This window comes from Rattus norvegicus, chromosome 7 (assembly GCF_021556685.1).
Source record: "Rattus norvegicus strain SHRSP/BbbUtx chromosome 7, alternate assembly SHRSP_T2T, whole genome shotgun sequence".
Lineage (NCBI taxonomy): Eukaryota > Metazoa > Chordata > Mammalia > Rodentia > Muridae > Rattus > Rattus norvegicus.
Window position 1 is genome coordinate 118,741,773 of NC_141540.1, and position 10,345 is coordinate 118,752,117.

The window sequence follows — 10,345 nt, forward strand, 5'->3', positions numbered from 1 at the left end:
AGTGTAGGGTCTCAGAAAGGAGAAACACTCAGAGGAGGAGTCCCTGAGATATGCTGAGATGGCTCTAGTAGAATCAGGGAACTTGAAAAGAGGCTGTGATTTACACACACACACACACACACACATACACACACACACACACACACACACACACACACACACACACCACTCAAGCTGGCGGGTGGTGTAGGTGGTGCACTAGGCAGGCAGACGCAGACAGATCTCTGAGTCTATAATGCAAAAGCCACTGCTGTCCCCTCTATAGATTGGTCATATACCTTTATGTTACTTAGTATGGGTGTGTCTCAGTAATTATGCACTCTCCTAGTATGGACAATATGATATGGAAACACACACACACACACACACACACACACACACACACACACACACACGGGGGGGGTATTGAGAAGAGTGAGTGGGGCTGGAAAGAAGGCTCAGTCAATACAGAGCACAAGGACCTGCATTTGGATTACCTGCAGGCATGTAAAAAGCCAGGCACAGTGGCACATGCTAAGGAAACAGGAAGAGGAGGGTCCTTGGAGGCAGTTGGCCAGGCAGTTTAGTAAAAGCAGGAAGTTCCAGGTCAATGAGAGATCCTGTCTCAAAAAATAATTGGAGTGTAATTGATGAAACATCTTACACTTTTCTCTGGGTTTTACATGTATATACCACACACACACACACACACACACACACACACACACACACACACACACACGCATACACACACACAAGCACACACAAGCACACATATGCATTACACTTACACTTTTCTCTGGGTTTTACATGTATACATCACACACGCGCACACACAGACACACACACACAGACACACACCTTCTCTCAGTGTAACCCTTGGTCTTTCTGTGTACAGTGAACCTTCCTGCTGGTCACTCACATGTGAGCCCCTCTAATGAGTGCCTCCCAGATAAGAAGTGTAGGTGAGTCCTGTCCTGCCTGCTCCTGACCAGCTGAAAGCCCAGGCTGGAACTTCCCTTCCCGGGTTCTCTAAATGGGGCAGAGGGAGCTTTTCAGCAAACCCTCACCTCTTCAGTGGCTGCTTGGCACCTTCCCTGGGCAAGGAGCCCAGGGCTCAGGACTGCAGGCTCCTCCCTTGAATCTCTAAATTTCTACCTTTCATCCAGTACCCCCTCCTACTGATGTGTCCTCCACTTTCACCATGCCCAACCCAGCTCTCACCAGAAACACCTTCCAGTGCTCCAGGTCAGTGCTCCAGGCATCCCTGAAACACAGCCCCCATCCCAAGAGAGGCCCCACAAGCCACCTGCTCCCAGCTGGCTTCTCCAGTCTAGCTCAGGAAGTCAGTGTAGTCTGAATCATCTGAGCCTTGGGCCATGCAGAAAAGCAAACCCCACAGAATTGCTCAGCTAGGAGGAAAGGTTGAAGGGGCTATGCCCTCCAACTGCTGGCTTCGTCAGTTTTCTGAGTGTTTCTAGTAATTTCTGTGCCTGTCTGTCTCGGTTTCTTCCATTGTTCCCCTCTCTTGCTCCCTCAACCCCATTGTTTCATATAGCCCAGGCTGGCCTCAAACTCACTATGTAGCTGTGATAGTTTGAATATGCTTGGCCCAGGGAATGGCACTATAGAAGGTGTGGCCCTGTTGGAATAGGTGTGTCACTGTGGACATGGACTTAGACCCTCATCCTAGATGCCTGGAAGCTAGTATTCCACTAGCAGCTCCTCCTGCACCATGCCTGCCAGGACACTGCCGTGCTCTTGCCTTGACAATACTGGACTGAACCTCTGAACCTGTAAGCCAGCTCCAATGAAATGTTTGCCTTTATAAGACTTGCCTTGGTCATGGTGTCTCTTCACAGCAGTAAAACCTTAACTAAGAAGTCTAGGAGAACCTTGGACTTCTAACCTTAGGCCTGCAACTCCCAGTTAGGATCACAGGTATGTGACTTCCAGCCCCTGCCTTACTCAAGTCTTTCCATTCTCACAGGACATCAAAAGGAGAGAGAAAAGAGAACATCTTAAAAAACAGCTGCGTCCCCTCTCAGGTTCCCTAGTCATATATCAGGCAGTCTGGCACTTAGTTCAACCCCTGGGTGGGCCCTTCTGAAGGGTTTCCTGCCCTTCTTTTGCTTAGGGCTGAAGGAAGGAAAATGAAACTAAATTCTATCCGGGTGCAAATTCATCTCTTGGCTGCTGAAGTTGTGACCTGGGCCAGCGCCTATATCACATGCTTAACGTGGGGCAAGAGTTCTTCCCTTTTAGAGTGGCTGTGAGCATGGGAAGAATTATCTACTTATGAAATAATCTTTCCCAGCTGAGGTGGATGGGACACAGGGGTCCTTAGCAGTATGTACTGTCCCCAGGTGTGTCGCAACCAGAAGCTCTGGGCTGATACTCTCAGCTCATAAAGGCACGTGAGAGTCACCCCTGCTGAGCAGCTGAGGACCCAGAGGACATCCCGGACAAGCCACCCCTTGGGACCACCCTCAGTCTAGCCCTCTTCTCAAACCCACCCAGAGGAGCTACCTCACACCCTTCTCATCTGCCACTGTTGGATGCACCTCTGTGGTCTCAGCGGCACTGATTGTGGGACTCTCTGGATCACTCTCTTGCTCTGCCCGTCCCCTTGCCTGGCTTCTGGGTGCATGGTCTATGACTCAACATTCAGTCACAACTGTGCATGGTGCAAATAACAGTTTCCAGAGGGAATCCCCAACTGAACCTTCCAAGACGCTCCTTAGCTCATCAGAACTTCGATGACGGTGGAGAGGACAGAATGTCAAGAGCCTAAGCCCATTTGTCTCTGACCATCTTTAGTGCCCCGAGTAGCCATTTTTCACCACCTCTGTAACATCCCTTGAGTAACGGATATAAAACGTTCAGGTGTAATAACTTAGATCACTAACCTTCACCAACTGTTAGTTTAAGACATCCTCAGACGGCATCTACGGCCTGTGACAGAGATTTTTCTGTTTTTCTGTTCTCTCTCTCTCTCTCTCTCTCTCTCTCTCTCTCTCTCTCTCTCTCTCTCTCCTCTCATTGGTTAAGTTTTTCTGTATTCTCTCTCTCTCTGATTGGTTAAGTATGCTGATTATGATGTTCTGCGTCCTCTTCCTATGAAAGCTTCCTGAAATGGTGACTGTGTTGAAAGAAGGACTTTGGGGTAACCCAAACCTGTGTTCCTGGGCCTTGGCACCTCCCGTTTGGCTTCAGAATGAACTACGTCTTACCCCCTTTGAGGTGAAAGCTGGACTTCTGTGTTGACATGGTAGGTAACAAGCAGCTGCCTCCCTCCTCTGGCCCAGGCTTGGACTTGCTGTCCATTTCAGTGCTTCTTTGTCCCAGCTCATCTCAGTAAAGGATCGGGACCCATGGTCAAAACTGTAAACTCTGGGCTCTGGTCCAAAACCACCAGGCTGACTGCTGCTCCCCACCTCCCCCTCATCTCCTCTATTCTATGTGAGGCATTATTTGTTAAGGTGTGAGGCCAGTCAAGGCATCCATTTTCCTAGACTTAACTCCGTCCTGTTCTGACAAGCGCCAACAGACCTGTGTGGAACTGTAACATGTTCTCTATTGGCAAAAGTTTACTACATTTATGGTTTATGCTAATGCTAAAAGATCTGATTAAATCTTTAACTCTATGGCTCAAACTGGGCGGGGATAAAGCTGTGAAATCTTAATGTTATTAAAGCTGCGTTAACATTGTAAACCGTTGAACATAATTAAGACATGAAAGTTAATATGTCACCTTACAAATAATCTAAATCTTTAACGGGCTCCAAGCTAGACTTATAATCATGATTAATTACAGAAATAGGCATTTATTTAACTGTCCACGTGTTTCTTTTCAAGCTTAAACCTGAAATGATGTAGACTTAATACATACTTAAGTCTTCAAACTCCTCAGAGATCTGCCGAATACAGCATTTAAAATGTTCACAAAACACCCCCCACAACAAGCAGACAAGCGTCCTAAAAAGAGAACTTTAGGGGCTGGGGATTTAGCTCAGTGGTATAGCGCTTACCTAGGAAGCGCAAGGCCCTGGGTTCAGTCCCCAGCTCCGAAAAAAAGAACCAAAAAAAAAAAAAAAAAAAAAAAGAAAAAAGAGAGAGAGAGAGAGAACTTTAAGGTCTCCAAAGAGAAGAGATGGGACACTACACCAACAACTCTACCTGGACTGTGGTGATGCTAACCACTGGACAAACAGCCCGTGCCTCACCTGCCGAGAGGAACCTGAACAAACTACAGACACTTTGGGTTCACTGTCGGTCTCTGCCTCGTCAGATTAAGTACAGTTTTCCCAAGTTCCTCCTCTATAGGAAAAATTGCTCAGAGCTGGGTGTGATAGCTGAGGGCCTACAGCTCTGTGGGACATCTGAAGATGAAATGCGGTTCTTCTCTGACAATGCAAGACCGGCTGCTTCTGTAATGAACCATGGGAGCCCCAACCACCGACTAAATGAGGCCCTGCCATTTTAATTGGTACAATTAATTGGTGCCATTTAAATTATGCTTCCTACTCAAATTAACCCTTCACAGATCTCTGAGGCCACTGACGACCAACTGTGGCTTTAACAACCGCACACAGCTGCCTTGTAAGTCAGTCTCTTATGAACAGTTCGCCTTGCCAACTGGTTTCATCTCGAGGAAGTTCCTGCAGGTCTAATAAAGTATTAAAGGTCTATAACGACTGATCTGAAAATAATTCAAGACCAGTCTAAAAGTCTCTCTCGGTTCCTATGGGGTCGGCTCCCCTTCTCTCAAAGCACATCAAAGACCCTCCACCTACATCTCCAACCCCAGTCCCCCTACCCTCAGCCAGCCTCCGAGGCCTCACATCCATCATTCACTTCCTTTTATACAAACGGTTTCTACCTCTCAGCTCCTCTCCCTTATTAACAGTCAGAATCCACTGGAATCTCGTCCTTGGTCCAGGGCCTTTCCTCCATTGCTGCTGCTCCTCCACACCCAGCAGTCTCTAACCCTTAGGCTATCCTCTCCATTATCCCTGACAACACCACTCACTTCCAGTTCCAAATCTTAAAGACGATTTCCTCTCCATACTCTTGGGTGTCACTCCCAAGCCTTTTGTCTTTACATAGATGGATCCTGACACTAAAGTCCCGACACTGACCAGGGCTGTCCCCCCACTTCAGTGTGTAGATGCCCTCCTCCTTTGCAGGCTTTCCCTCTTTACTAGCCAATCTGATCCTGCCTCGTTCCTAAATTTCCTCAGTTCCATAAGTCACCAGGTCTCTCCTTCCAAAGCTCAGCTTTCCCCAAGTCACCGATCTAGGATTCTCTCTCATGCCAACCCTTAAGCCCATCTCACTCCTGACCGCTGCCCTCATGGCCAACAATGGTCAGCAGCAGCTGTGAATGGAAGTCCAAAGATCTAGCAGTTGCTCTGTTCCACAAGGTAAGCAGGCAAAGGAGAGAATCTTCCTTTTCCCAATGTCCTTATGTAGGTCTCCAGCAGAAGGAGTGGCCCAGATTAAAGGTGTGCACCACCATGTCTGGATCTGGGACTTGCTTTGTCCCAGGTGACCTTGAACTCAGAGATCTCCTTGCCTTAGTCTCCTGGGATTCATAGCCACTTTGCCTCCAGATCACCACACCAAGATCCAGGTCAGAAACTTGTATCTCCCAGCCTCAAGATCAGGATCACAGGTGAGCCCTCCAATTCTGGATTGTATTTCATTCTAGATAGAGTCAGGTTGACAACCAGGAATGGCCGCTACACTGCAGTCTCTACACTTACCTCTTTGCCTCGGTGTTCCTCAGATCCCCTACATTCCATCGAAAACTCTTTTTTTATTGGAATTTTTTATTTATATTTCAAATGTCATCCCCCTTTCCTGTTTCCCCTCCAAAAACCTATCTCCTTATGCTTCTATGAGGGTGCTCCATCACCCACCAACACACTCCCTCCCTCCTCTCTGACATTCCCTTACATGGGGGCATCGAGCCTTGACAAGACCAAGGGCCTCTCCTCCTACTGATGCCTGACAAAGCCATCCTCTGCTACCTATGAAGTTGGAGCCATAGGCCCATCCCCGTGTTCTCTTGGAATGGTGGTTTAGCCCATGGGAGGTCTGGGTAGTCTGGTTGGCTGATATTGTTGTTCTTCTTATGGGGTTGCAAACCCCTTCACTCCTTCCGTTCTTTCTTTATCTCCTCCACCCGGGACCCTGGTCTCAGTTCAATGGTTGGCCGCAAGCATCTGCCTCTGTATTTATCAAACTCTGGCAGAGCCTCTCAGGAGACAGCTATATCAGACTTCTGTCAGCAGAGAGTTCTTGGCATCAGCAATAGTGTCTGGGTTTGGTGGCTGTATATGGGCTGGATCCCCAGGTGGGGCAGTCTCTGGATGGCCTTTCCTCCAGTCTCTGCTCCACAGCTTGTCTCCATATTTCCTCCCTTGAGTATTTTGTTCCCCCTTCTAAGAAGGACTGAAGCATCCTCACTTTTGTCTTCCTGGTTCTTGAGCTTCATGGGGTCTGTGGATTATATCTTGAGTATTCTGAGCTTTTGGGTTAATATCCACTTCTCAGTGAGTGCATGCCATGTGTGACTTTTGTGACTGGGATACCTCACTCAGGATGATATTTTCTAGTTCTATCCATTTGCCTATGAATTTCATGAAGTCATTGTTTTTAATAGCTGAGTAGTACTCCATTGTGTAGATGTACCACATTTTCTGTATCCATTTCTCTGTTGAAGGACATCTGGGTTCTTTCCAGCTTCTGGCTATTATAAATAAGGCTGCTATGAACATAATGGAGCATGTGTCTTTGTTATATGTTGGAGCATCTTTTGGGTATATGCCCGAGAGTGGTATAGATGCGTCCTCAGGTAGTTCAATGTCCAATTTTCTGAGGAACCTCCAGACTGATTTCCAGAATGGTTGTACCAGTCTGCAATCCCACCAACAATGGAGGAGTGTTCCTCTTTCTCCACATCCTCGCCAGCATCTGCTGTCACCTGAGTTTTTGATCTTAGTCATTCTGACTGGTGTGAGGTGGAATCTCAGAGTTGTTTTGATTTGTATTTCCCTGATGACTAAGGATGTCGAACATCTCTTTAGGTGCTTCTCAGCCATTCAATATTCCTCAGTTGAGAATTCTTTATTTAGCTCTGTATCCCATTTTTGATAGGGTTATTTGATTCTCTGGAGTCTAACTTCCTGAGACATCTAAAACTCTTAAAGGCCTTCCACCCCACCCTCTCCTACCCAAGAGGGTCCTCTAGCTGCTTCTGCCTACACTTTCATACAATGGCAGCTCCTTCCTGTCAGAGCCCACATAAGACAGACTCCTCCATTATCAGTAAAGTCACATGGACGGACAGACGGGCAGAACAGCTCTTCCAGCTGCCCTTTCATCCTCTAGGACTCACCCCACTTCCTTCCAGATTCTGCATTCCATGACCCAGGTAACAACACACCTAGGCTCTCACTTCAGCACAGGATCCTCTCATAGCTTCTGCTCTGCGTGTTCACCCTCACCCCCTCTCTGTTCCTTCAAGGTCACCTGGGGCCCACAATCTCCTCTCTCTTCTATCACCTCTACTTCCCTCACTTCCCTAAATTCATTAACTGTTCTCAGACATCAAACACTATGAATAAACCCCCCATTCCTTCTTCTTTTCTTTTCTTTTCTTTTCTTTTCTTTTTTTTCGGAGCTGGGGACCGAACCCAGGGCCTTGCGCTTGCTAGGCAAACGCTTTACCACTGAGCTAAATCCCCAGCCCTCCCCCATTCCTAATAACTAAACCCAAACCATTATCTCCGACACACACAAACGCACACTCTCTCTCTCTCTCTCTCTCTCTCTCTCTCTCTCTCTCTCTCTCCTTCTACTCCCTTTTAACCCCCTTTCCCATGCTTTCCCATGTCCCCAAACGAACTCTATACAATATCTGACCTATGGCTGGTACCTCAGGGAGAAGGGATGCCTCAGCATGGGCCTACTGAAGCACCCTTCCTACCTCACCATACTTGGCTCTATAAAACTGTCCTTGCCTCTTTTTATAAAATACAACACCATGGGGGTATGCAGTTAGGAAAGCTTAATTCCCCAACTTACCAGGAATCTTCGGCAGGTAGTACTCAGCTGTGTGGGTCCAGGGATCATCTGTGCATCCAAGTCATAACCAAACGCCATTTGCTGCTTATACACCCAAAGCACAAAGCGAAAGAGAAAGCCCTACTTACAACAAAGTCACCACCAAAACAGCACAGGAAACTTGCAGCTTGCTGAATGCTATAGCTTCACCCAACACTTCCTGTTGACCCACTCAAAGGAGTGACTTTTGGCCTGTCATTCTAAGTTCTCCGTGGCTGAGTCCATTTCAAGTAAGGGTCTCTGTAGTCTGTAGGAGTCCTTCTACAGACTAGAGGACCCTCCTCAGAACACTTCCTGTACCTCCTGGGCTCTGTTCAGGTCCTCTTTCTGCACCTGAGGCCTCAGGACCACCTCGACTTCCTGGGTCCTGTTGATGTTGATCATGGCCGGGCACAGTGTCAGGACACCTGCTTTCCCGGGTTCTCCTACCAGGACCTCTGAAACTGGAACACTAACTATCACATCCTCTCAGTGTAATAGGCTCCTAGAACTTAGTAGGCCCTCAGATCTAAGCACAACTGACTCCATGATGGAAATACCATCCAGGCTGTAAACCGCAGTGCACAGACAGCACCACATAAACCAATGAAAACGAAGACCTAGTCCATCAAAGTCCATAGGTCTTGGGAAATGTCTAAGTGTACTGACCTTGCTCTTTTGGTTTTACAGTTCCATTTCTGGCTAACTGTTCTTGTTAATAGAAGCGTGACAACCTAGGATATGGTTTTTGTGCTTAACAGCTCAGCCTAAGAAAAAAAGTGTGAAGCTCCACTGAGATTCTGAACCCTGCTGTCATTGCTGGCTGGCAAATACATACTGTCTATTGTCTCTACCCCATGTCTCAGTAGTTTCTCTAGTAGATATCCTGTAATATTTCTGCAAGTCCCACAGGTATTCCCAGATCAGGGAAGAGTGTACTGTCCAAGGATCCCCTAGGTTGTGTGACTGAGATGTTTCAGGTCCCTTTGATTAACCTCTACCTAATAGTTCAGAAGAGTCTGACACTTCCACCCCCAAAGGAACCAATTAGAGAGTCATCTCGTCTGTCACTTCTAGAGGTAAGTCTGGTCAAGGCACCTTCTGTTTAGGACACAAAGAAAGGCTTGATAAAACCACTGAGCCAGTATCCAGGATCTGTGGGAAACATCCCTAGACTTCTCTGGTCTGCTCAGATGTATGAATAATGAGTGTGTGGTAGCCACCTCTGGTTTTCTTTACTGTGTCTCTCTGGGTGTCTGTCTGTGTGTTCCTGCCAGTTCTATTTCTCTGTATTGACAAGTGGCTTTCTCAGTGTGAGACCCCATCTCACCCCAACCTTATGATGTGTCTGTCAACAGACTTGAGTTCTGTTGACTCTGCCAGGTCACCCAGAGAACTCCCCCAAACCTTCGTCTTTCCCATTCCCAGAGCAATTGCTTGTTTCGTTGCTTGACCCCCGCTCATGGGCAGAATCAGACCTAGTCCCTATGTAGAGGTGGGGAGGGGATGGGCCTCTTATGCATCGGGGAGGTCTGCCATCTGAGCAGAGTGCACGCAGGGAGGAGAAATACTTCCCAAGTCCCACACTGACTCTGCCCTCCCGACCCCCCCACCTTCTATAACCAGCCTCAGGGAATGGGAAAAATTCCGCTGGGCAAAAGAGTTCTGCTTCTTCCTCTTTTGTAATTGATTCGCCCTTCCCAACAAGTGATCTGCATAACTGGAGAACTCAAAACGTACTATTCTCTGCAAAAAGTAGAAAAACCACCCTGGGAATCATGGGGTGAGGGTCACTGCTGGGTCGTGCAACCTGGACAGAATGGGTTGTCCCTTCTGTCCAACACTGACTGACCAAGGGGACTTTAAATAATTTCTGCAGGGTCCTTTTAGGAAGATCAAGAACAGCTGCTGCGAGATTTGCTTTGTCATCCAGTCGGGCCCAGATGGTAGGAAACAGTTAAAGTTAGAAAAACGTAAAGGCTCAGATCGATGATATTGGCTGCAGGCAGCTCAAAAGGTGTTTAACAACAGAACCAACTGAGAGACCAGATCCTTTGCATAAACTGAAAGGCACCGTCACCTTCTCTGATGATGAGACACAGTTGAACTTACACATGCCCTGCAAAACTTTGGTGTCCTGCACTGTCAGAAGAAAAATTTCTAGCTGAAAGTCCTGCCTCCAACCAAAATATACAGTGGCACTGTCTCTCAGATTGACAACAAAGATTCCCAGAAGTATAGGTAGAAACCAACA